Below are 26652 nucleotides of genomic sequence, written 5' to 3'. Positions count from 1 at the left end.
TTTTCTTTTCTTTTCTTTTCTTTTCTTTTCTTTTCTTTTCTTTCCTTTTCTTTTCTTTTCTTTTCTTTTCTTTCCTTTCCTTTCCTTTTCTTTTCTTTTCTTTTCTTTTCTTTTCTTTTCTTTTCTTTTCTTTTCTTTTCTTTTCTTTTCTTTTCTTTTCTTTTCTTTTCTTTTCTTTTCTTTTCTTTTCTTTTCTTTTCTTTTCTTTTCTTTTCTTTTCTTTTCTTTTCTTTTCTTTTCTTTTCTTTTCCTTTCTTTTCCTTTCTTTTCCTTTCTTTTTTCTCTCCTCTCCTCTCCTCTCCTCTCCTCTCCTCTCCTCTCCTCTCCTCTCCTCTCCTCTCCTCTCCTCTCCTCTCCTCTCCTCTCCTCTCCTCTCCTCTCCTCTCCTCTCCTCTCCTCTCCTCTCCTCTCCTCTCCTCTCCTCTCCTCTCCTCTCCTCTCCTCTCCTCTCCTCTCCTCTCCTCTCCTCTCCTCTCCTCTCCTCTCCTCTCCTTTTCTTTTCTTTTCGGAGAAGTGAAATGGTTCATTTGCCTCTTACTATTAATGTGATATTCTGCAAGGAGCTGTGGTTTGATCCACACAGCAAACAAGATTGTTTCCAAAAGCAAGTTTGGGCAGTGGGTAGTCAATGCCTGGAGGTTAGCTCACTGGTTACAGTGGGCAACTTGCTTGGTTGTCCTTTGCACAGGTATGAGTGGGATGGTGCGAGCAGATCCAGCAAGGAGCCATGGCTCATTTTGGATGAGAGTAAAGCAAAAATAACCCATCAAGCATTAGAATGCAAGGGAATGCATTTCAAAAGCTGCATGTAGCAATAGCACTGGGGCTGTGAATTGTGCATGGACATTTAAAATGGATGCAGTGGAAGCCAGGTTCAAGTCTGCAGCCATCACCAAGGCCTTGTCTTTGCAGATATTCTCCATTGCCTCCTTTTTCATCCCCCACCATTTTACATCTCTGCTAATTAGGATTTTTGCCATTCATCTCTCAAGTTTGCTCTGTGGTGCTGGAAAGGCTTTTTGGCATCAAGGATGTGACACATGTAGAGTAGGTGTTCAGAAATCCCAAGTGGTCTGAACCTCCCTGGAGATCTTCATCTCACTCACGTTCAGCTGCTTTAGGGTGGGAGAGGCACCTCCAATAAATCTCTGTGTCAGCCCATCAAGCTCTGCAAAGTGTCTGATCCACATCACACCTTTTATGATTAACCCTCATTTGTGCTTAGAATTTGTCCAGTGGCTATTTATTTTTAGTGTCCCTTACCCAGTCTCAGCCCTGCACAAACACAAGCTGAAGCTGACTCAGAAATCTTTCCAGGTGAAGAGAAAGGGAGGACTGAAACATTAAAGCCACCTGGCTACTGCCTTCAGGCATGTGTCACCTAACCAAGTACTTGAGCAATATATCAAGTATTTGTATAGGCATTAGTTGCAGGAGGAGAATGTGTGTGCACTCCATTTGCAGCACATGCTCTGCAGAGCAGGAGCTGGTGTCATTCCTTCTTCACTGGTGGTTGCAGGAGCAAGACAAGGTTCCTGGCCCCTGATCTTCAGCACTGAAAAAGCCTGTTACCTCAGGTGAGATGACTACAGCTTCGTTTCATGAGATGGAGGAGGATTTAATACATTTAGCATTAGAACATATCTCCACTGCCGTGCCACCAAGACTTTCACATCCTAATCTGTCATCCTCGTGGATGATCTTTCTCTCCCACCAAACAAGAGGCTGCACAGGCAGCATCTTTGTCCAGTTTTATCTTCTTTCATTAGACTGAGAATAAGACCCAGTGGTGGAAGGTAAATGCTTTTTAAGCCAAGTACAAGTTTAATTCAAAGTCTGTGCAGAAGTTTTGCCACATTCTTGCTAATATTGAATCATTCCTGAGGGAGTTGAGATTGTTCAGCCTGGAGAAGAGAAGGCTCTGGGGAGATTTTGTATACCTTTCAGTACTCAAAGGAGGCTGATAAGAAAGATGAAGATGGTCTTTTTAGCAAGACCTGCTGCAATATGATGAGGTTGATGGTTTAAAACTAAAAGGAGAGAGATCTAAGACTACATATTATGAAGAAAATTTTCACACTTAGGGTGGTGAAACACTGGAACAGATTGCCCAGGGTGGAGGTAGAAGCTCTGTCCCTGGTCAGGTTGGATGGGACCCTCAATTCAAGAGAGATGTTGAGACACTGGAACGTGTCCAGAGAAGGGTGATGAAGCTGATGAAAGGCCTGGAACACAAACCCTATGAGGAGAGGCTGAGGGAGTGGGGAGTGTGCAGCCTGCAGAAGAGGAGGCTCAGGGGTGACCTCATTGCTGTCTACAACTACCTGAAGGGAGGCTGTAGCCAGGTGGGGGTTGGTCTCTTCTCCCAGACAACCAGCAATAGAACAAGAGGACACAGTCTCAAGTTGTGCCGGGGTAGGTATAGGCTGGTTGTTAGGAGGAAGTTGTTGCCAGAGAGAGTGATTGACATTGGAATGGGCTGCCCAGGGAGGTGGTAGCGTCACCGTTGCTGGAGGTGTTGAATAAAAGCCTGGATGAGGCACTTAGTGCCATGGTCTAGTTGACTGGCTAGGGCTGGGTGCTAGGTTGGATTGGATGATGTTGGAGGTCTCTTCCAACCTGGTTGATTCTATGATTCTAAGCAACTTCATCTGTTTGAAGATGTCAGGAGTGCAAGAACAACTGGGTGTCGTTGGGTCAGTTTCTTCCAGAGGTGACTGCATTTCTAGAGCTGATAACAGTACCTGCTGGGGCAGATATAGTGAAGGAACAGGTGAGAAGTGAGGTTGTTCCTCTGACGGCTTCCCAGAAGCCATACAATGAAGCAAAACACATGTACACCCTGTATGTCTGTACAATATCATCTTGGCTGAATTGATCCCCGTTCTCCATAGAAATCAAGCTGTGCATTCATTTTTCAAGGAAATCTCTGGGTAGCATGAATGATCTGATTTCCATTGAGGTCACTGGTTCCCCATTGCTTTCCACTATCTATGGTAGGCAAAACACTGAACATCCTTCAGGACTGATCTGTGTTATAACCATTAAATTGTTAAATATTAAACCTCTGTGACTGCCTAGATTGGCTTAGCAAAGCACTTATTTGACTTTTTTTTTTCAATGGTTTGCTCTAGAGCATTTTTTTAGGGGAGATAGGAATATTGTGGCAGCAGCTTTGCATGCAAATGTAGTTTGGACAAGTGAATATGTCTGTGGCATAATTCAGCCTCTCACTGGAAGTGGCTCCTCATCTGCAGAGCATGGGGCTACTAGCAAGAAAGTTTCTTCACAACTCACTCATGCATCTTTATCCAGTGCCCACAATTACCTTGTAAACCCAGCAGGTCTTACCTGAGCCATGAGCACAGAAACCTTCTTGAACTAGGTTATTTGTATCCTCATCATCCCTCCTCCCAAACATGGTGGTGCCCCAGCAGTGAGAGTGTACATGAAACTTCATGGACTTACACCTCTTCCTTCCACATGCTCTTATGGCCTTTAAAATAGGCTCCACATTTGGAGGCATCCAGGCAAAGCTTAAATTTGCTGCCTAGAGAGTGGTGCTGAAGTAAATGATGATATGCACCACAGCAAGCAGAAACACGTGTGGGTTTGGGAGGGTATACTTCTCATGGGAAACCTCACCAGGCTTTTCTGTGTTTGCCATTTGCAAGCAGTTTCTGTGAGGTTTGGAGGGAAAATAAATATCTGAGTTTTATTTCTCACCAAAATTAATATGGGGGAGAGAGGAGGGAAGTGTAGGCTCCCCCCCTCCCCATTTTTTTTTTGTTTGTTTGTTTGTTGGTTTGTTTTGATTTGTTTGGGTTTGGGTTTTGGTTTTTTTTTTTTTTAATGAACAGGTTTTGGCAGTAAATTAAAGAAAATTATTTGAAAAATGTAACTGCTGCAGCAAATGTTGTTGCAGAAAACATCTTCCTCTAGCTCTCAGCAAGCTGGATTATTGGGTTCCAACTGGCGGCCAAAGTTTAAAATCAAGGCTGAAAGCCTCAGATTTTGTAGGAAAAACTAAAAAGCCCTACAGAACACTTGTGCCAGTTTATTCTTTTTTTTTTTTTTTAATCTGTAGAAAGCAAAACTGCTAAGTATTATTTTTTCCCATGAAAATATTTAAATCTGATGATCATTTATAATTTTTGATTCAACGGGGATCTATTCAGCATGCTTTCTTCTAGAAAGTCTTCAATTCAACATATCTACAATTAGAGCTTTCCTGGCCTGAGATAAGCAGTCATTGCAATCCTATAGATATAGACATAAATATAGATTTCTTTTTTTAACTAGATATTTTCCATTGTGCTTGTGACCTGAAGTCTGGCACAACAGTTTCTTCTTTCTCCTGCTATTCTTGTTTCACACTCTGTTAGATGTAGTTTATCCTGTTTTCCTTTATAGTCCAGGAGACCCCATTCATCCCTCCATTAATGGTGACAAAAACCCTCAAAAACCACACAACACTTGGGAGCCAATTTCACACTGAAAATAGAAAATAATTTCCACACTTCAGTGGTGACCTATTTGTCTACAGTGGTGGTGAACTGAGATGTTTCATTTGCCCTAGTCTCCTCACACAAATATTCTTCTGTATGAAAATGCTGGGATTGGCTTGCAGGGATTTGGGGACATTGTCTTTCACAGAATCATGTATGTTGGAAAAGACCCTCAAGATCTAGTCCAACCATTAAGTTGACACAGACAAGTCCACCACTAAACCATGTCCCTCAGCACCACATCTACACAGCTTTTAAATACCTCCAGGGATGGTGACTTCACCACTTCCCTGGGCATCCTGTTCCATGGCTTGACAACCCTTTCAGTTTTCCTAATATCCAGCCTAAACTTCCCCTCACATAACTTGGGGCCATTTCCTCTTGTTCTGCCCCTTGCTGCTTGGAAGAAGAGACTGACCCAAATTCACTACAACCTCTTCTCAGGTAGTTGTAGAGAGCAAAAATGCTTCTCCTCAGCCTTATTTTCTCCAGGCTAAACAGCCCTAGTTCCCTCAGCTGCTCCTCATAACACTTACACTCTAGACACTTCACTACTGTCATTGCCCCTCTTTGGACATGCTCCAGCATCTCGCTGATGCTGGGAACATTTCCATTTACACTGATTAAGAAGCATCTGGGGAAACAGCACCACAAGAAAAGTGCTTTGGTAGCATGGGACAGATATAATTATTTCTCCAACGTGTTTGCTTTGTTGGATTGATAGAGGCAAGCTAATTTGATGGGAGAAGGAGGTAGTTTTTATGGGAAAGGAGGATTTGCTTGATGTTGTCCTTGAGGAGCTTGGCATGGGGTTGTTGGATGGGTGCTCCCATCCCACAGGGGATGCAGGCTGTGGGAGTACCAGGAAAAGCAGTGGGTGGCAACTGGTGTTCCCTTCTGTGCCAGCTTCACAGTTGCTGGATGCTGCCCAAGTTTTGCTTTACCCTTATCTGGGGCCAGACATATTGTTCACAGCAACTTCATTTACTGATTTACCCAGACACTCCTTAGAAACCCAGTAGCCAGAGGAGCTGCAGATAGTGGTTTGGGTGTGGGGATAGGAGCAGCATATTTTTTTTCCTTTAGAGACCAAGAAAGTGTGTAATAAAAGTTTCAAAAGTAATCATGCTCTGAGCACAGAGCTCTTCCAAGCTGTGCCTGGGAGTGCCAGGTTGCCCCAGGCTATCTTACACTTGATTTTGCCTCATACTTCAGAAAGATTTCCCTTGTATAAACAATTTTCATTGTGATTTGGGTCTTTTTTACATGTGCTTCTTTAAAGGAAAACCAGGAGAAAGGCAGGTCGTGGGCAACAACTCAGCATCCTGCTGCTCTCAGCAAATATATTGTATTAAAAAAAAAACAACCTACATTCTCTCATTGTCATAATACCTGTTCCAGAAAGGAACAGGTATTTTATTAAGTGCAGTGTTTAACTTAATGCTGTGAGATATGTGTGCTTAATTTGAGGCAGGATCTCAAGAATGACCTTGCCCTTGGTGCACACAATGAGGAGAAGGGACCTATTATTTGTCACTCAACTCAGTGACCAAACCTTTGGGGTTGCATGCATGCTGGCAAACTGGGCTTGGCCAGGTCAGCTGAACATCTGCTGAGCCAGGCTCCAGTGGGGTGACTCCTCTCCCGGGGATGTCCTCATAGATGGGGACTGCAGGAGGTGGATGCAAGATGGACTCATTGGCTGCATCAGTTTAGCTAAGGAGGTGGCTTCCCAGTCTGGGTGCTGGCAGGGGTTTGAAGCCCCATGCTGGGCACTCTGGAAGGGTTTTCAAAATTATTTATTCCTTGCATTGAGCACCTGGTTTGGAATCTTGTTACCTGGACAACACACTGTGTACTTGGGTAAGCAAACCTTTGAAGATGCTTTGCTTCCATTTTCTTGTTTGCTTGGGTCACTTATGAACAAACCTGATATTTTAGCTGAATTATATACAGTCCCTTCCAAAAGAGCAGGTTTTCCCACACCTCCCCCACCGAGGTTCAGCCAAATGGGTGCACAGTTTGCAGGGGAAGCAGAGCGGATCGGTAGGAATGTCACCCACCGTGTCACCTCTGCGGTGGCAAGCCAGCACCTAGTCAGGGTCACCAGCTACGCTCAGGAATGACTCAGCCCACTGAGCGGGGAACAAAAAGGGATATAATAAATCTACTTCAAGTAAAAAAGGGATTAAAAAAAAAAAGAAAAAAAAAAAGCAGCAATAACAAAAAGACAACAAATCTCCAAGTTTCACTTTCCCAAGAACTTTGAGTATTTGTTTAAAAAGGAAACATGAAAAGATTCTGGTAAAATCAGCCAGTGTCCTGCATGTTGTTTAGACCTTAATAGTACAGGTGGACGAGGAGGGCTCTGTGCCAAATACTTTTGGTTTAGAGGGAGTGGTGGGAGTGAATTCTCCTAACCGCTCCTAGAAAGGCTTAACTTTCCACACACAAATCAATGACAATCTCCGCTTGGCTGCAGACACTCGGGGAGCAACGCTGCTGGATTCCCCCTGCAGCCAAGGCAGGCGAGGGGAGGACGAGGGTCGGCACCCAGAGCGGGAAGGTGAGTCAGATGCTGTACTTTCTGCTTTAAAAAGATGTTATTTTTACATTTGTCTCCCTCCTCTTTTTAGGGTTTTTGTGGTTTGTTAAGGGGAGGGGAAGGCACTTCAATTTCGTGCTTGGAGGCTAATTGTTCTCGCGTTAGAAATCTTCAGCGCGTCGTGGTGATCCTCTGTACTAATCTATCGCCATTTACATGCATTTTTAATTGATGTTTGAACTTGAACCCGTGATTCTCCTTCTGATTTCCTTGCTTGGTAAGTTGAAGTTTTACCAAGCCTGGAAATTTTGGCTGTGTATCAACACCTGTATGATACAGCCTCCCAATTTGTGCGGTTGTTTTTCCTGAGTCTGGCGTAGTTATTTGTTTGTTTGGTTTAGGTAGGAAATATCAGTCCGGAAACACATCTGCTCGCATCTCCTGCTGGGTTAGCAGAAGCACTCTGTTGAGGCAGATTAATGTTTAGAGTACAATAGATTATTCTGTTCTATTCTATTAATTAATCAATTAATATGTATTTTTTAAGTCATTTTTGTTTCAGTGGTTCTTTGCAGGAAACTTGCAGGAAAAAAGCACCTAAGTCTCCCCTTAAATAGTTAACGAGTTTCAGCAGATTTAATGCTGGCAAAGAAATAGTGATTAAAGACAAGCTGGAAAGCATGGTTGAGATGAGGCTGCTGTGCAGCGCTGGGTTAAGTTCGGTTCAAGCCAAGTTGCTCCATGCTGCAAGTGGGGATCACACAGGGAAACAAGAGGTGCCTTACCCGGAGACCCCCTCCCTGAAGTTTGTGTTTAAATCTCAGTCTTTCTCATGAAGCTTTTGCTTCTGCACTAGCAAAAGGGATGTAACAGGATGGTGTTTTACCTAGTTAAGCGTTAGTATTTTTAGCAGTTCCTTCTAGATATTAAATGCTGTTTCAGCAGCACTAACCCCCTCTCCAGCTCCCCTGACACCACATAGGTAATTCCCATAGCTGTGCTTCTGGTAAAAGCAACAGCTGGGGTTTTCTTCAAGGTTGACCTGAATGAAAATTTCAGGGGAGGAATGTGCACATAGAGGAGGAACTCAGGTCCTCCTGAATGCTCAGCCATCCATATTTGCTTTCCAGAGTGCCTTGAGTGGACAGGAATACTTGGCATGGTCAGCCAGGGACCTGCAGCTTGTTCTGCCCTCAAAAATGGGCTGTGACAGCCACCTTCTAATTCAGTCAGGTACAATATCTAGGGGAATGAGACCGAATAGCACTTCCCCTCATTTCTGATTGAAGAAAGTGGAATCAGATGTAAGTTTATAGTTTGGGAGGATTTGGAGGTTGAGAGCGGCAAAGGCAGCTGGGTTTATCTGAGTGCTGGTTGCTGGGAATGGATGTCGTAAGCATCACCAGCCCTTGCTGCTTTTAACATCTCCAGCATCCCAGACTGATGCGATTTTTTTCCAGGCTTCTCAGCGCGCAACCTGGTTTATCTGCCTCCAAACAGCCCAGCAAATAACTCCTGGAAAGGTAGATTAGATGCTCTGCCATCCTTTCCTGGTCTTCCAATGCCTTTCATTACTCCCAGCACCACAAAAGGGACATTTCAAACGTGTGCTCTGCATCAGGCATTTAACACCCTCTTTACACTTGTGCTTGATGCTATTTACTTAAGGTGCCAGGCCATGAGGAGTCAGATCCAGCATGTTTTATCACTGAGCAAGCATTGGCCATACAAACCTGGGATTTTCCAGCAAGCCCGGGGCTGTCCAGCTCCTAACGCCCTTAGCTTCATTTGAAATTCCTCCTCTAATTAATAAATAAGTGGCAAGCTTCACTTACATAATTTCAGAGCTATTGCTCTTAATTAAATAGCGAGTTATTAAGGTAGTTGCAAAACATAGAAGTCTTCCCTCCCCACTTCATAGTCCTGGTCTTATTCTCACTAAGTGTCGCCGCTAGAATGATTTTATCAACTTGGAAGAAATGAGGAAAATCAAAGGATCTCAGACACATTGAAAGTATATATTGATGATCCTAACAAAGTAGGCAGGAATGAAAGGGCTCACCCTTGCCCCTGCCCATGCTCTCCTGGCAGGATGGAGATGGGAAGGAAGCATCACGTCAAGTCTCAGCCAGTGACAATAAATGTATACACATATATAAAATGCATCTAATATATTTATAAATATATTTACATAGGTTTTTGTAAGTGTATTTTTATAAATCTGTGTACATGTAATACATGTAATAAATGTATATATAACATATACATAATGTATATATATTTTACACTATCCTCTTGCTGCGTAACAGTGTGGAAGGGGCTGCCAGCACCAGGCTACACCAAGCTGTGGCTCAGGTCAGTGAGAGAGCTGCGTGGTTTATTTTCCTTTGGCTGAGAGCTTTAGCAATGAATAGAGGGAGGGGATCCGGGGCTGGGATGCTTCTGCCAAGAATGATTTGGAGGCCTCTTTATATTAGTCAGAGCTTTTTTATTCCTTACTGGAAGCCTGAGAGGAACCGCGCACCCGATGGCAACATTGCTCACAGGTCTGCATAATTTTTGAGTATTGCTCGTGTGAGCAGCTTGCCTTAATCACAGATTTATTTCTTGCTGCTGTTGGATTTTTTTGTTCCTTGTCCCTCAAAAAAATCCTTGGCCCTAAGGAATTGGTACATGGTCATCGTGAGTGTTTTTTATGTCACGGGGAAAGATGCCACATCCCAGTCAGTGGTTTTGTAAGAGGCTTGATCTGTTTGACAGCTGTGGAAGAGGATGCGTAGGGGATATCCCATACCATGAAGGCTCTGTACCGTGTGCATGTGGATCCAGGCAAGCATGTGGGTGGAGGGACTGTCCAATGACTTCCACGTCAAAGGGAGCAGGGAAAAGCAGCAGCCTGATGTTGCCACCCTGCCCTGCCTAGTAGGGAACCAATTGGGGAAATGTCTCTGTGTTGCCTTCAGATGAGCCTGCCCAGGAGGAGGTAGGAGACCACTTTGGATTGAGATCCTGGCACTGCTGGGAGGAGGCAGGGTGGAGGGATGGAGACTAGCCAGCTTCCTAACTATGCAAACAACCCACACCCATGTTCGGTGTTTATCCGTGCTGAGCCCGTCACCATGGTATCTGGGCACCTTTTGCCAAGGTGAGTTGAAGCTGATGGAGCAGATCCTTTGCCAAGCCTCAGGCTCTTTAGGCATGTGTCTGGGAGGTCTCCTAGATCAGATAGGTATTTCAGAGTTACTGCTGCTGAGATAATCCAAATTATTTTGCCATTGCCTTTGGACAGCACTCCACTGTGTACCTAGTCCCTGGCAAGCTCCTGTTTGCCCTGAGCTCATGAGATCCTCAGAGCAGGTGCATCCTCATCTCTGCCATGGGTTTCACTCATGTCGTGTCACACCACTGTGCCAAGCAAATAGCCAGAGAGGTGGCTTCACAGCCCCTTTAGCAAGGGCAGGTCCTGTCTCTCCAACCTACCCTCCTTTTATGATCAGGTTACCTGCCTGGTGAATGTGGGGCAGGCTGTGGATGTAGTCTACTTGGACTTCAGCAAAACCTTTGATCCTGTCTGCCACAACAAGCTCCTGGCCAAGCTGGCAGCTCATGGCTTGGACAGATTCACTCTGTGCTGGGTCAGGAACTAGCTGGATGGCTGAGCCCAAAGAGTCATGGTGAATGGTGCCACATCCAGTTGGCAGCTGTCACTAGTGGTGTTCCCCAAGGATCAATGCTGGGCCCAGTCCTGTTCAACATCTTTCCTGATGATCTGGACAAGGGGATTGAGTCCAGCATCAGTAAGTTTGCAGATGACACCAAGCTAGGAGCAGGTGTTGGCCAGTAGGACAAGGGAGGTTATTCTTCCCCTGTACTCAGCACTGGTCAGGCCACACCTTGAGTACTGTGTCCAGTTCTGGGCCCCTCAATTCAAGAAAGATGTTGAGGTGCTGGAACATGTCCAGAGAAGGGCAACAAAGCTGGTGAGAGGCCTGGAGCACAAATCCTATGAGGAGAGGCTGAGGGAGCTGGGCCTGTTTAGCCTGGAGAAGAGGAGGCTTAGGGGTGATCTTATTACTGTCTACAACTACCTGAAGGGGCATTGTAGCCAGGTGGGGGTTGGCCTCTTCTCCCAGGCAATCAGCAACAGAACAAGGGGACACAGTCTCAAGTTGTGCCAGGGTAGGTATAGGCTAGATATTAGGAAGAAGTTCTTCACAAAGAGAGTGATTTCCCATTGGAATGGGCTGCCCAGGGAGGTGGTGGAGGCACCGTCCCTGGGGGTCTAAAAGAAAAGCCTGGATGAGGCACTTAGTGCCATGGTCTAGTTGACTGGCTAGGGCTGGGTGCTAGGTTGGACTGGATGATCTTGGAGGTCTCTTCCAACCTGGTTGATTCTATGATTCTATGATTCTATGTTGATCTGTTGGAAGGTAGGAGAGCCCTGCAGAGGGACCTGGACAGGCTGGATGGGTGGGCAGAGACCAATGGGGTGAGATTTAACAAGGCCAAATGCAGGGTTCTGCATTTTGGACACAACAACCCTAAGCAGCGCTACAGGCTGGGGACAGAGTGGCTGGAAAGCAGCCAGGAAGAAAGGGACCTGGGGGTGCTGGTACTGGTGGCTGAAGATGAGGCAGCAGTGTGCCCAGGTGGCCAAGAGAGCCAATGGCATCCTGGCCTGCATCAGGAGCAGTGTGGCCAGTAGGATGAGGGAGGTTATTCTTGCCCTGTACTCAGCACTGGTCAGGCCGCACCTTGAGTCCTGTGTCCAGTTCTGGGCTCCTCAATTCAAGAGAAATGTTGAGGTGCTGGAAGGTGTCCAGAGAAGGGCAACAAAGCTGGTGAGGGGCCTGGAACACAAACCCTATGAGGAGAGGCTGAGGGAGCTGGGGTTGTTTAGCCTGGAGAAGAGGAGGCTCAGGGGGGACCACATTGCTGTCTACAACTACCTGAAGGGAGGTTGTAGCCAGGTGGGGGTTGGCCTCTTCTCCCAGGCACCCAGCCACAGAACAAGGGGACACAGTCTCAAGTTGTGCTCGGGGAGGTCTAGGCTGGATGTTAGGAGGAAGTTTTTGCCAGAGAGAGTGATTGGCATTGGAATGGGCTGCCCAGGGAGGTGGTGGAGGCACCATCCCTGGAGGTGTTCAAGAAAAGCCTGGATGAGGCACTTAGTGCCATGGTCTAGTTGACTGGCTAGGGCTGGGTGCTAGGTTGGACTGGATGATCTTGGAGGTGACTTCCAACCTGATTGATTCTATGATAATTCTATGACCTTTTGCTTTGATTAAAAATTTGGACCCTCCTCCCTGACTTGGCTGTGGTTCTGGGCTGCTGGGTAGCAATCCAGAAGCTAGTGGTGCCCCAGGGATTCTGGGTGCATCTTTCAGTGGGCAACATGTATTCTGCCATGCTCTTCCCATTCTGCCATGTTCTTCTCACTTTTTGTGCTTACTATCACTGTTGTTCTGTGATTTGGAGGAAATTATTCCATCTGATATTAGCAAAATGAAGGTGAGAAAGTTTGACAGAATTCTCTTGGGAGGAAATTGCAGAGAAGAGAGAAGAGAAGAGAAGAGAAGAGAAGAGAAGAGAAGAGAAGAGAAGAGAAGAGAAGAGAAGAGAAGAGAAGAGAAGAGAAGAGAAGAGAAGAGAAGAGAAGAGAAGAGAAGAGAAGAGAAGAGAAGAGAAGAGAAGAGAAGAGAAGAGAAGAGAAGAGAAGAGAAGAGAAGAGAAGAGAAGAGAAGAGAAGAGAAGAGAAGAGAAGAGAAGAGAAGAGGGAAAGGGAGAGGGTCAGGGAGAGGGGATGAGAGGAGAAGAATTTATCCATAGGAAAATTATAATAGTAATAATAATAATAATAATAATAATAATAGTAGTAGTAGTAGTAGTAGTAGTAGCAAAACCATTCTTTCCCATTTCAAGATGGCAAATTTCCCTTCTTGCTCTACCAGCAAGTTGTTTCCCTGGCCACTTGCTGGTGGGGTGTGAGAGGAGATGAGTCACATTAGATAATCTCTGTCTTCTGACTCCCAAGTCCCTTCCAGACCTTCTTCCCAAGTTGCAGGGATGCAGACTTCTGGCGTTGCTGCCTTTCTTTCACAGAAATAACCAGTTGGGGATGAAACTTTATGCAGCCTCAGATGCATTTGGTGACTCCTCAGTTCCCAGTGATTGCATTACAGCTGCTTTTATAGTCTATGCTGAGAGATGGAATGCTAGCTGAAAAGGAACTCTGAAAGAACACTTCAGCCAGGATTAGTGTGTCCATGGCACAGCTAGGAGCTGGAAACACTAGGAGGGTACAGACTGTGAAAGAGATGGATCATTTTCTTTATCATCAGGTCCTTGAGCCATGGGAAAGCCTTGCTGACTCTGTCTTTAGGAAGATGTTGGATGAGGCAACATGGAGACATGGACTAGTTGCAGCTCCTTCAAGATACTAGGGGGATTTGGGAGATGCAAGGGAAAATGTGAGAACATCTGAGTATTCCAGGGCAGAGAAAAAGGTTGTGATTCACATCCAGGCCAGTCTTGCTTCACCTCTGGCAGTGCTGCCCTTGTAGTCTTCCTGTCTGAAGAGAAATTTGAGAGATTTGCTTTACTATGCCTTACTTTCCCTGTATGTAAAATAACTCATTAGTCACCATTCTTGGGTTTTAGTATGTTTTCTGAGAGGACTTGGAGTTGCTCTGCCTATAGGGTGGGAAAATGAATGCTCAGTGTTATGTCAAAAGAGGACCAGAGATTTTGCTGAGTGTTGAGGCTGTTCAGCCTGAAGAGAAAGCTCCATAAAGACCTTACTACAACCTTTCAAGGGGCTCATAAGATGGGAATAGTCCTTTCAGAAGAGCCTGTTGCGACTAGAAAAAGGATGATGGTTTTAAACTAAAAGAGAGGAGATGGAGACTAGATAGAAGGAAAAAATTGATTACAATTGCAGTGATGAAACACTGACATAGGTTGCCTAGAGAGATGGTAGAAGCTCCATTCCTGAAAACATTCCAGGGCAGATTGGATGGAGCTCTGAGCACCTGATGTAGTTGAAGATGTCCCTGCTCACTGCAGCGGTTTTGAGACCTTAAAAGTTCTCTTCCAACCCAAGGCATTACATGGTTCTACTTTATGCTCATGGTTGCAGAGGAGCAGGCAAGTTGCAATATTCCAGCCTTTCAACCATGCACACGCACTTTCCAAACAGTTTTGTTGCAATTAATTACAGTGTAATTAAAGCAGAATGACAGTGCTAACTAAGGGCAAAATCTTGTGAAACAAATAGTGTTTGGGCTGATTTTGTAATTGCTTCAGGTTCCCTAGATACAAATTACACTGTCATGGCTCCTGATTTACAGCAGAGTGATGTACGCACAGATAACTCAGGGCAAGAGCTGCCCGCGTGGGCTGCAAGTGCAGAGGTCCATGTCCCATTGTTTCTCCTTGTGGGTGACCCATAAAGTCTGTGGTTCTTGCTGAAGCATGACTTCTCTTTGAAGTTTCCCGTGGTCATTAGGACATGAATGACACCAGCTGTTCCACTCTGTCACATTCCCAAGGTTTCTCATGAGGTTCCTTACCAGGGAGGTGTCAGTGCTGCCCTGGGTGGAACTCCATCCGAGGCAAAGATACTCAACTGGCAACAAGCTACGCATGGGGACGTGGTGGGCAGAAGGCTCTCATTCATCCTTGATGGTCCAGCTTATAGGACAAGGTGGTTGATGGAGCAATTTAGTCCTTGGGTCCCAACTTTTTCCTGCTTGCAGAAAATCCTTATGTGGCTAAGCAGGCAGAGCTTGGCTTTGCTAAACTGCAGACAGATTGTGCTGCCTGATCCTTCTTGGACTGTCTGGTGGGGTCATGATAAATTGTGCCAGAGCCAGGGTGATTTAGCTGTGGAAGGTGACCTGCAAAGGCAATGAGAAGAGGTTGTGCCCATATCTGCTTCTCAGAAGGGGAACAGGCATTTTGTTTTAAAGTTTTGTTTCCTCTGCTGCAGTTTCCAGCCGTGCCGGGAGTGTTGTGCTTTGTTTTCATGCAGGAAGTCTCTTTCCAGATTAGAGAATTAGAGTGGGTGTTTTCTCACCTTTAATTAAAAAGACTAAAGCTGTGACTTTAGCAAAGAAATTCTGCCTTGCCGTGGAGATCACTTGAGTTAATGCATTTCAAGAAATGAAAACAAAAACCCCCAAGTATCCAGGTGCTGGTTACTTTGCTGCCTCAAGTTTAAAAATAACTGAGTACACTTCTGAGAAAATCAGGACCAAGTGAAAAACAAGAAGAGCTAAACCCATCAACATTTACAATTAAGCCCCTCTGTCATCATTTTTTTTGCCACTGAATGCTGGGATTTGGGCCTTGGGTCACTGTCTGCTGGTGTCCCAGTGCCAGCATGAGTTTGCTGAGTCATACCAGATGCTTCTTGCAGTATTTAGCCATGGAAGGATAATCTCATCACTAGCCACCACAAAATCCTGTGCTGCTCAGGAACTTACTTTGCTGTGAGTCACAGGTGGCTTCCTGATGTACCTGGAAAGCCATGGTGGTTCACACCACCATCCTGGCTGCAGCACAGTGTTGAGTTTCTTTCCCTGGCAGATTTTAGTGCTGGGTGTCAGTGCCTCCCTCCCCAGCACATCTCACCAGCAGCTGAGCTCCTGCTCTGAATACTAAATCTTCAGAGAGAGAGAAGGACCCTGTGCGCTGATTAATTTGAGCTGCTCTTTTCCTGGTTTCAAAGTAATTGTCTCTCCTGTCCACAATTTTCTCTCCTTACATTTCACTGCATATTTATTAGGTTTTTGTGAGGCTATCTGCAGCCACATTAAACCAATTTACTCCTTGAAATGTCTGACCTTTGATCTGCCAGCCACTGCCTTTCGGAGGCAGAAAAAGAGCCTTTAATAACGTGTCACATGAAAGGCTCACTGCAGAGCCTGTCACTTGCACACCCAAACTCCAGTTAATAAAGTATTGGATGAATCAATTATTGCCTAATAATTGTTACCTATATTTTTATATGAGACAAGCAGAGTAGTTTTCCTCTCTCTTTCTGGTTGCTTTTATAATCTCCCTCTAGAGAAAACTAATGAGGCAAATACATGTACACAGCTCTAACTAGTATTTCTCAAGCAACATCTTCAACCTTTGTATCCAGTTTTGATCTTAGCAGACAGGAAGATTTTTTTTTTGCAAAGGCATTAGACTGTGTGGGTACATCTCATTTTAGGAGCCCCTGCAGCAGGTACAGGAGATGAGAAGGGGGTTAGTGTGTCACAAAGTGTTTTGCTGGGGATGTTTTGGCTGTTTTCAGGCAATGGCACTAAGGCAGGAGGGTCGTCACGACTCCATCACAGCAAGGTTGGAAGCAGCCGCCCTAAGGACCACATTCCTCATCAGCATCCCCCAGCACCCTGTGCACCTCCTGATGTTTTTGTACTTCAGGACTAGATGCTCCTTTATCAGTACTGGAGGACAAGGGGTGATGTCTCACATCCTAACTCATGGAGAAGGCAAAGCAGAAAGAGGACCCTCCTTCTGCTGACACAGCCAGCGTCCATGCCACAAGACTGGGCAGCTTACATCATGAGTATCACTGCCTGCAGCAACACTGGGAGCCTTTTATTTTACCTTCTTGCAATGTATATGAAGTTACCAATATGTTATCTCTTAATGCTCTGGAGCTATCCAGCTCTTGGGGTAGCTCCCTTGGAGTCTCTGCTCTGTAGCCCTAGGAGTCATCTGTAGCATCTCACACTGAGTCCAAGACCTCCTTTTGTCAGGCTGCTGATACTGTGCACCTGGTTTGGCAGCTTCTGGTGAAGAAGGAAAAACACCTTTCAGGTCCTCATGGAAGTCAGAGCTTCCACAAGGCCTCAATGGTACAGACCCTGTTCAGGCAGTGGGGCATTGCTCATACTTCAAGGAGATACCTCCTTGGTACTCCTAAACTCTTCACTGGTAGGGACATCAGTCCTGCTTCTGCTGATATCAGCAGCAAATCTGAATTTCACAGGGGTGAAATGGGCCGATGAAGTTTAATCACAGCAATTACAGTTTCTGTCACCTGCAAGGTTCTCTGATGCATCACTCTGAAACAATGTCTTGCCCAGGAGCTTCATTTCACTCCCACGGACGTCTCTCCAGGGCTGGAGCAGGCAGACATTTGGAGAGGAGCACACTTGGGTACAGCTCCATCCTGGAGGTGGCCTTGGCAACACACTTCGGCATTTATGTATTATTTATTTTCCCTGATGCCTTTCATTTCTTACGTAGTTGCATAACAGCACCAGGCTTTCACAAAGTGATGGAGAAGGGATGAAAAATGCAGGAGACAACCCAGGTCTGTTTTCTCTGCTTTAATCTTTCTGGGATGACTTCCCACTTGCCATATAAGAAGGGGTGTGCTCCTGACATCCTCAGCCTACAAAACAGCACAGCATTGAGCAGAAGCAAAAACTTGAGTTTCAATGGAAGGAGAAACCATCTGTATCACGCTCTAGCACATCTGTGCTGATTTGGCTCTGTGAGGATTTGGTTGCCAGCCTGTAGGATTCATCTTCAGAAAGGCTGGTATTAAGTGCTGTTGAAATGGGAAGTGTTAAAAGCTGGGTGAAGAAGAGGTGAAGAAGGATCACAGTATCACAGTATTATTAGGATTGGAAGAGACCTCACAGATCATCAAGTCCAACCCTATACCACAGAGCTCAAGGCTAGACCATGGCACCAAGTGCCACGTCCAATCTTGCCTTGAACAGCAAGATAGAGGAACTTGGAAATACAGCGGGATGATGGTTCTTCCCATCACTTTTGGGTGCATTAACGTTGGTGGTTAAAATAGTTACTATAGGAGGCCACCTGCTTGGCTTTGCCTATCATGGAACAGGAAGGGTGGTGGAAGTGAACTTCGCTTGGGAAGTCTCACACCAAATCCTAAATTTGAGACATGATTCAGATGGTCCTGAAGATCTTTGTAAATCTTCATTTCTTATCTATGTTAAAAAAAAAATAATTATGTATTGTCAACTGCATTTTAGGTGGAGATACCTAACCTACCTTCCATCTTTAACACTGGCTTATGACTGATGCCTTCATGTCTCCTTACCCAATAGGAAAAGGCATGATCAGGATCATATTTTATTCAGAACCATTTCCAGCTTGAGCTTCAGAGGGGAAATAAGCCTGGAACAAGAGAGAGATGAGGAGAAGGACCTGTGTTACTCCTGGACAAGGGAAGCTATGCTTCCACAGTGACCTGAAAGTCCTGGAAGATCCTGTGGAGAGTTTCACTTTGTCCTTGGGTCTCTCAGAAATCAGTGCATTTCTTTCACACTTTTCAACAAGGAGACCTTTGACACCATGATTTGATTCTTCTCGATAATGATAATGTCACTTTTACCTTTACCTTTTACATTTGCTTCCCACGACACCCAGGCGGGAACATTCCAGATGCTCCATGTTATTTTCCAGCCATAAATCCATGGACACTCAGCTCATGACCCTTGTCTAACTGCATTTATGTGGATGAGTGGAAATTCAAGCCTTTGTGATCTTAATTTTTCCTTCTTGGGAAGTGAAATTAATACACCTTGCCACACTTTGCTGAGAGGCTACTGGGATCAATTAATTTATAGACCAGATCTCACTCATCTGCATCTCTGAGGGCAGTCATCATGTGGCCAAATCTGACATTCAGCTTTTCAGTGACCACAGGGGACTTTGGGTTGGGACAGCTGGGATTTGGAACAATTTGGATGGGAACATTCCATGGACCTTACTAGGATCAAGCCCTTGGGTAGCAAAGAGCTGAGACTATTGCAAAGATGCCACAAATGCCTCTTCGCAGCCCTGCACCACATAATTTCCAGGCTTGCAGTGCTGTCTCTGTAAAGGTAGATTTGGTTTCTATTAATAAGCAGATAATAGCATGGGAAACCTGGCTACAGGATGGCCCGTACCCAATTACTGCGGTCGCTGGGATACAGCAGCTGTTTCCTTGCAATTATCCTGCTGCGTGCCAGTGCAGCACAACCCTCTGCATTTTATTCTTAGTAACTGAGCCCTGGGCAAGGTCAGGGGTATCGCTGCAGCTCAAAGACTCCGGCTGGGAGATGCAGGAGCTGAGATGGGGATAGCAGAGGAGCCACCTTGCTGTTTGCAGCTGGTGGAGGGGTCAGTCGGGCAGCACAAAAGCTATGTCTCCCCAGACCCCAGCGATGAGGTTTGGATCAAGGTAGACCCTGTTTTGTCTTTGTCCCAGGCCAAGTGGCACAGTGGACTCCTGGTGACTCTCGTAGGGTACATCAGCTACTGTGAGATCCATACCAATCAGCTTCAATTTTTGGGAGGACACAAAATCCCTGATCTGGTCCAGACATGGTTTGGTGGCAAACTTGGCAGTATTTGGTTTAGTTGACCTTAACCCAAGATCAGTGATCTTAAGAGTCTCTTCCAGCCTAAATGGTTCTACGATTTAAGGCTGTATGTAACTGGGGTGCTGGTGGATGAAAAGCTGGACCTGAGCAAGCAGTGTGCACTTGCAGCCCGGAAGGCAAACTGTATTGTGGGTTGCATCAAAAGCAGCATGGCCAGCAGCCTGATGGAGGTGATTCTGCTGCTTTACTTCCCTCTGTTGAGACCCCATCTAGAGGGCTATGTCCAGCTTAAGAGTTCTCAAAAGATGAAAGACATGGACCTGTTGAAGCAGGTTCACAGTAGGCCACAAAAATCTGGACAAAGGGATTTAGTCCAGCATCAGTAAGTTTGCAGATGACACCAAGCTAGGAGCAGGTGTTGATCTGTTGGAAGGTAGGAGAGCCCTGCAGAGGGACCTGGACAGGCTGGATGGGTGGGCAGAGGCCAATGGGATGAGATTTAACAAGGCCAAGTGCAGGGTTCTGCACTTTGGCCACAACAACCCCAAGCAGCGCTACAGGCTGGGGACAGAGTGGCTGGAGAGCAGCCAGGAGGAAAGGGACCTGGGAGTACTGGTAGATAGTAGGCTGAAGATGAGCCAGCAGTGTGCCCAGGTGGCCAAGAGAGCCAGTGGCATCCTGACCTGCATCAGGAACAGTGTGGCCAGTAGGACAAGGGAGGTTATTCTTCCCCTGTACTCAACACTGCTCAGGCCACACCTTGAGTACTGTGTCCAGTTCTGGGCCTCTCAATTCAAGAGAGATGTTGAGGTGCTGGAACGTGTCCAGAGAAGGGCAATGAAGCTGGTGAGGGGCCTGGAACACAAACCCTATGAGGAGAGGCTGAGGGAGCTGGGGTTGTTTAGCTTGGAGAAGAGGAGGCTCAGAGGTGACCTCATTACTGTCTACAACTACCTGAAGGGACATTGTAGCCAGGTGGGGGGTGGCCTCTTCTGCCAGACAACCAGCAATAGAACAAGGGGACACAGTCTCAAGTTGTGCTGGGGGAAGTACAGGCAGGATGTTAGGAGGAAGTTTTTGCCAGAGAGAGTGATTGGCATTGGAATGGGCTGCCCAGGGAGGTGGTGGAGTCACTGTCCCTGGAGGTGTTCAAGAAAAGCCTGGATGAGGCACTTAGTGCCATGGTCTAGTTGGCTGGCTAGGGCTGGGTGCTAGGTTGGACTGGATGATCTTGGAGGTCTCTTCCAACCTGGTCAATTCTATGATTCTGTGTTTCTATGAGAAGGCTCTGGGGAGACCTTATTGTGGCCTTTCAGTACTTAAAGGGGATTTTTAAGAAAGATGTAGGCAGTCTTTTCAGTAGGGCCTGTTGTGACAGGGGGAAATCTAGACTAGATATTAAGAGGAAATACTTTACTGTCAGAATGACGAGGCACTGGACCAGACTTCACAAAGAAGTTGTAATTTTTCTCTCCCTGGTAGTATTCAAGACTAGTCAGGATGGGTCCTTGAGCAATGTAGTCTAGTGGAAGGTGTCCCTGCCAATGGCCAGGAAGGCTGTAACCTTTAAGGTCCCTTCCACCACAAAACATTCTGTGATTCTTTGTGATGCTTGGCTTTGTTCCCAGAATAAAAAGGGTTGTATGGAAGGTCTAGTGGTTTGCACCCACTGGGATTTGGCCCATCCAGTTTAGCAAGCCAACATGGGAATCACAGAGCCTAGAAATGCAGGAGGTGATCCGGGGATTGAAATTTGGGAAGTGCATGGTGAGTTTCTTTTCCAGCATATTCCCTGTGCATCTGTAAGAAGCCTCTTTGTTTCTGTACCCCTCAGTTGAGTATCCATAAACATGGATAAAACCTGACAGAGGGATGCAGTGAGAAGAAATAGATTGCAGACAGGGACAAGCTAAAAACAAGCTACCCAAGTCACTCTAAACCCCATATGTCCTTCCTAAACCTGTGTTGGTGTGGGGAAGGTGGTGAATGGAAAATATATATCAAGGATAAAAATGAATGCTTAAAGAGCAGGAGTAACGCCTTTCTAAGTGAGAAAAGCCCAGCTCTAGTCTGTGCTGTTTCAAATTAAGTTTTCAGTTTCCTAAAGGCAGCAGACAAAGCTTCACTCAATTTTCTCCCCACTGTCATTAAAACTCGAGTGTGTTGTCTGGGTATAGTATTTTGCCCTAGCTTAAGAGCTCTAATCTTTTTAGGACCATTTCTTGCTGCTATCTGCAGACACTCAAAAGCCTTCTCGACCATGGAGTGAAATACAATCCCTGTCTTGGGGAGCCTTACCTCCCCTTTGTCTTCTGCAAAGACAGAGGGAAAATAACCACTTAACAAATCTGCCAGGTCTGAATTTTCTTCCCCTGCTCCATCTCCCCTTTTGCAGCTATCATTTGTCGTGAGTTGCTTTCTCCTTGTGCCACCCGCCTGTTGCAGGGAGATGGTGAGGAGCCTTTTATTGTTTGCTGAACAATTCCCTGCAATTTTCTGTTTTCTATTCCTTTCGGGCCCCTTTAATCCTTTTTTCACTTGCTGCTGCTTATTGTTAGCTTGTGCACCATTCTTTCTTCTCCCAAACTGCTTATTTTGAAAAGCCCTGCTTTGCTGCTGCTGGCACCCTTTTACTGAGCATCCATGCCTGCCTGCAAAGCCCTCCTTGCCCTCTCCTTACCCCCCAGTGCCTTTGCAGGCTGGGTGTTGGGTACAATAAGCTACCATTCTCAGCCTTCCTGACTTCCCCTGTTCTACCCTTGGGAGCTCTCCTCTAACCCTCGCTAGAAACCAAGTTCCATGCCAAAAATCATTTCACCATCCCAAACCTTGTCCTTCCATCTCCTTTGGGTGATATACGCTGCCTGGTGCACACTGAAATCCTCTGGCTTTGCCAGGTGCCAAAATACTGTCAGCTCATTGCTGGGCTGGTATCACCAACTGTGGATGTAAAGTTCAGCACATAGCAACCACCTGGAAGCCCATGTGGTGGCCCCGATCTGGAGCCCCTCTGAGCCTTTGGCTGCCTTTGATTGCGAGATAACCGTGAGCCTTAGGTGGGAGCCAGCTGATCATCTTGATAAGGTAATGAGTTGAGATTTGGAAGAGCTAGCTCCAAATTTTGGCTCTGCCACAGCCCTTGCACATCACCAAGTATCTCTGTTCCTCATCTGTACAAACAAAGTAATCTCCTTTTTCTCCCACTGTTTTTTTGGAGCACAAGTATTTAGGGATGGATTGTTCCTTCTTTGGTCTTGCTTAGGCAGTTCCTATAAAGGGATGAGCATCTCACAGAATCATAGAATCATAGAATCAACCAGGTTGGAAGAGACCTCCAAGATCATCCAGTCCAACCTATCACCCAGCCCTATCCAATCAACTAGACCATGGCACTAAGTGCCTCATCCAGGCTTTTCTTGAACACCCCCAGGGACGGTGCCTCCACCACCTCCCTGGGCAGCCCATTCCAATGGGAAATCACTCTCTCTGTGAAGAACTTCTTCCTAACATCCAGCCTGTACCTACCCTGGCACAACTTGAGACTGTGTCCCCTTGTTCTATTGCTGGTTACCTGGGAGAAGAGGCCAACCCCCACCTGGCTACAATGCCCCTTCAGGTAGTTGTAGACAGTAATTTCGCCAGGGGAAATTTCGGCTCGAGGTGAGGAGAAAGTTCTTCACTGAGAGAGTCATTGGGCACTGGAATGGGCTGCCTGGGGGGGTGGTGGAGTCGTCGTCCCTGGGGCAGTTCAAGGCAAGGTTGGATGTGGCACTTGGTGCCATGGTCTAACCTTGGGCACTATGGTAAAGGGTTGGACTTGATGATCTGTGAGGTCTCTTCCAACCTTGGTGATACTGTGATACTGTGATATAATAAGATCACCCCTGAGCCTCCTCTTCTCCAGGCTAAACAGGCCCAGCTCCCTCAGCCTCTCCTCATAGGATTTGTGCTCCAGGCCCCTCACCAGCTTTGTTGCCCTTCTCTGGACATGTTCCAGCACCTCAACATCTTTCTTGAATTGAGGGGCCCAGAACTGGACACAGTACTCAAGGTGTGGCCTGACCAGTGCTGAGTACAGGGGAAGAATAACCTCCCTTGTCCTACTGGCCACACTGTTCCTGATGCAGGCCAGGATGCCATTGGCTCTCTTGGCCACCTGGGCACACTGCTGCCTCATCTTCAGCTTACTAACTATCAGTACCCCCAGTCCCTTTCCTCCTGGCTACTCTCCAGCCACTCAGTCCCCAGCCTATAGCGCTGCTTGGGGTTATTGTGGCCGAAGTGCAGAACCCTGCACTTGGCCTTGTTAAATCTCATCCCATTGGCCTCTGCCCACCCAGACAGCCTGTCCAGGTCCCTCTGCAGGGTTCTCCTACCTTCCAACAGATCAACACCTGCTCCTAGCTTGGTGTCATCTGCAAACTTACTGATGCTGGACTCAATGCCCTCGTCCAGGTCATCAATAAAGATATTGAACAGGACTGGGCCCAGCACTGATCCTTGGGGAATACCACTTGTGACTGGCTGCCAACTGGATGTGGCACCATTCACCACCACTCTCTGAGCTCTGCCATCCAGCCAGTTCATTTGCAGCTGTGACACATGGGTGCAGTATAAATGTCACTGAAAACAATAACAGCAATAAGAAAATAATTTTTTTAAAAAATCCTGCACCTTGCATAGTAGAAACTTTGTCTTATTTGGAGGTGCTTGGATCTATCATCAGCACAAACTAGTGGATATTTTTGTTTCATTGTCTGCCTATATGCTGGTAAGACTACACTTTGCTTCTGTTTGCATCTACAGATGGAGAATTAAAATTCATCCCTTCTCCTGCCCACAATTAGGATTCAGAAATCCAAGCAGGACTGTCTTAGCCATACAAACATCTCCTGATCTGCCCCAACTGAGTGCTCTGAAGGCAGATAGCAACGTCCAGCATAAACCCCCTGCTCCTGAGCTATGCAAACGGTCCCCGTTGTGTCAGCCAGGAAGATATATTTAATTTCTCCCTGGTGATCCTGTCTCCTCCCTCGTTAATATTGCAACAAGCATTCCTCCTCAGGAGCACCGCCTGTCCCTCGGGAAGGCTTTGAGCCTCCCTGTTTCAGACAGGTATATAGCAACTCTACTAGCTCCATCCTTCATTCAGACACAAAGCCGGTAGCATCAGCTCAGCCTTTTTCCTGGAATCACCCAGAAGGTAGATTTATCATAATCTTCATCGCTCTTTGCCATTTTCTGGTTTGGTTGGCTTTTGTTTTTGTTTTTGTTTTTGTTTTTTTTTCCAAATGAACAGTGAATTTATGTTGGAAAAGCAACTTGAATTTCCTGACCCCAGAAATGATTAGGAGTAAGTCTGGAGGCACTCTTAACTTTGTTTTTCCTCTAAGATGCCGCTGGCGGCTGGAGGTGCAACCCTGAAGCTGCATCTTTAATTGCTGTTTTCATGAGCATCATGGCATCTGCACTGTGGTTTAGGGAAAAAAAAAATGGGGTCTCTGTTAATAACCATCTGGTCTCACTGCTGGTATCTCAGATGGGGGGAAAAAAAAAAAGAGTTATTTCTGCTGACTCCAAATAGCAAACTGATTTTCTCTGTTGTTTTTCAACATAGGATTAGTTCTTGCTTCTACTTCCCTTTAGTAAGTGCTATTTTGCTTCCATTATTACTCAATAGTAATCTTTTCCCAGCGACTTTACCAGAAGTAGTTTTACAGCTATGAAAATAAACTTGGGTGTGATGAGATCTTGTCATTTTATTATCTATAAAGCAGCTCGCATGACTTTGTAGTTATCAGAATGTAATTATGCATTTAGATTTTTTTTCCATCATCTCTGTTTGTTTGGGTGGGTTTTTTTTTGTTGTTGTTGTTGTTTGTTTTTTTTTAAGAAGGAAATTATTAAACCTAAGAAATCCATACTTAATATAACCCCCAATGTAACTGCTTTGCCTGGCCTTCTTGCAGAAGAAGGGCAGAAAATGCTCTGTCTGTGCTGTGATGGTGCCGACCTGCCCAGTGATGTTCATGTTAAGACATATCTTTGGTTTGTTGTTTTGGTTGGGTTTTTTTCCTCTCATGTGCACAGAAAATGTCAACGTTTCCTGGTTTGAGACTACTGATTCTTACACGGGGCTGGATGTTAATTGTTGTCGGAGGCAGGGTGTGGGCAAATCATTGTATAATGCCCACACCCTTCGGGTGGCTTAGGGTGCGGTGTTGTCTTTGCCTCACCATGCAGTTTTAAGATGTATTATTACCCAAAAGTAACACACCCTTCTGTGCTTCTTTGTTTTTATTAGGGATCATTTTGAACCAGCACTCCAAGCACCTGGCAAAGCTGCCGTTGGATGTGGAGATCATAAGTTAGGCTTGCCTGGGCTTCCCACTGGGATTCCCTGTGGAGGAGCTCTCACCACTGATCCTTTGCAGTGGAAACAGGTCAAGTGGGGCATCTCAAAGGACATGTTGGCTTGTAGCAAACATGCCCTTTGTGTTATTGGAGACCACTAAGCACTTGGGCTGATCTTACCTAGGCTGATCTCCTAGATGGAGCCTAGGTGGATGAGTAACAGTAGGAGATGGGGAGATGGGGAAAGTGCAGGTTTCTCTTTGGGCTGGACAGGGCAGTAGAGAGTTACCCCTTTGCAAAGAACCTATAGCTTGAACACAGTTTTAGGAACTTTGGTTAGACTTGTCCCATGTAAGGGTTTTTGAATTTGTGTGCTGTCCTGCCTTAGTTTCCCACTTTGTGGGATGAGGGTCATGATAACTACCCAACAACTTCAACATGGTTCAGGCTCCTAACGGTGGCCAGTATAACCATGAAGGTTTTTCATGGCAACAGTTTAGAAAAAGGATGTGCTATTGAAGAGCCCACTTCATAAATCCCACATGGCCTTTCACATAAGCACACCAGACGTCACTGTCTTCTTCATCTTTGCACAGCCACCATGGTAGCTCTTCCACCATGTCCACCTGTCCAGCATCAAGAGCATCAATGGTGTCAGTGGTGACCTCTCTGTCTGTGGTGAGCCCTTTACTCACTGCTGGGCCACTGCTGACTTCTCCAGCCACCTAGTTCTCCTTCTCATAAGAGTTTTATTACCTTCTCTTACCTGGAGTAGGGGATTGTATTTAAATGAAACACATCCAAGGCAAACCTGAAGATAAGTCTCACCTTTTCTTGTGCCACATGTCCCCTGTGAATAGAGGGACAAAGATGCTACCCC

General features: G+C 45.9%; 1 protein-coding gene across 3 annotated transcripts in view; it reads left to right on the top strand.

Annotated features, from left to right (window-relative positions):
* ZBTB7C (zinc finger and BTB domain containing 7C) overlaps positions 1-26652 on the top strand; it is a 126817-nt gene that overhangs the window by 67305 nt on the left and 32860 nt on the right. Inside the window, exon 2 of one of the 3 annotated variants that reach the window (XM_064176869.1) lies at positions 6991-7074. The exons of the other annotated variants lie outside the window; for them this stretch is intronic. The gene's annotated coding sequence lies outside the window, so the exon portion shown is untranslated. The remainder of the gene's footprint in view (positions 1-6990; positions 7075-26652) is intronic. 3 annotated transcript variants of the gene reach the window in all.

The sequence above is a fragment of the Pogoniulus pusillus genome, chromosome Z (genome assembly GCF_015220805.1).
Source record: "Pogoniulus pusillus isolate bPogPus1 chromosome Z, bPogPus1.pri, whole genome shotgun sequence".
In the NCBI taxonomy this organism is placed as follows: domain Eukaryota; kingdom Metazoa; phylum Chordata; class Aves; order Piciformes; family Lybiidae; genus Pogoniulus; species Pogoniulus pusillus.
Note: the sequence above shows the minus strand (reverse complement) of the source record. Positions and strands in the feature narration are given on the sequence as shown.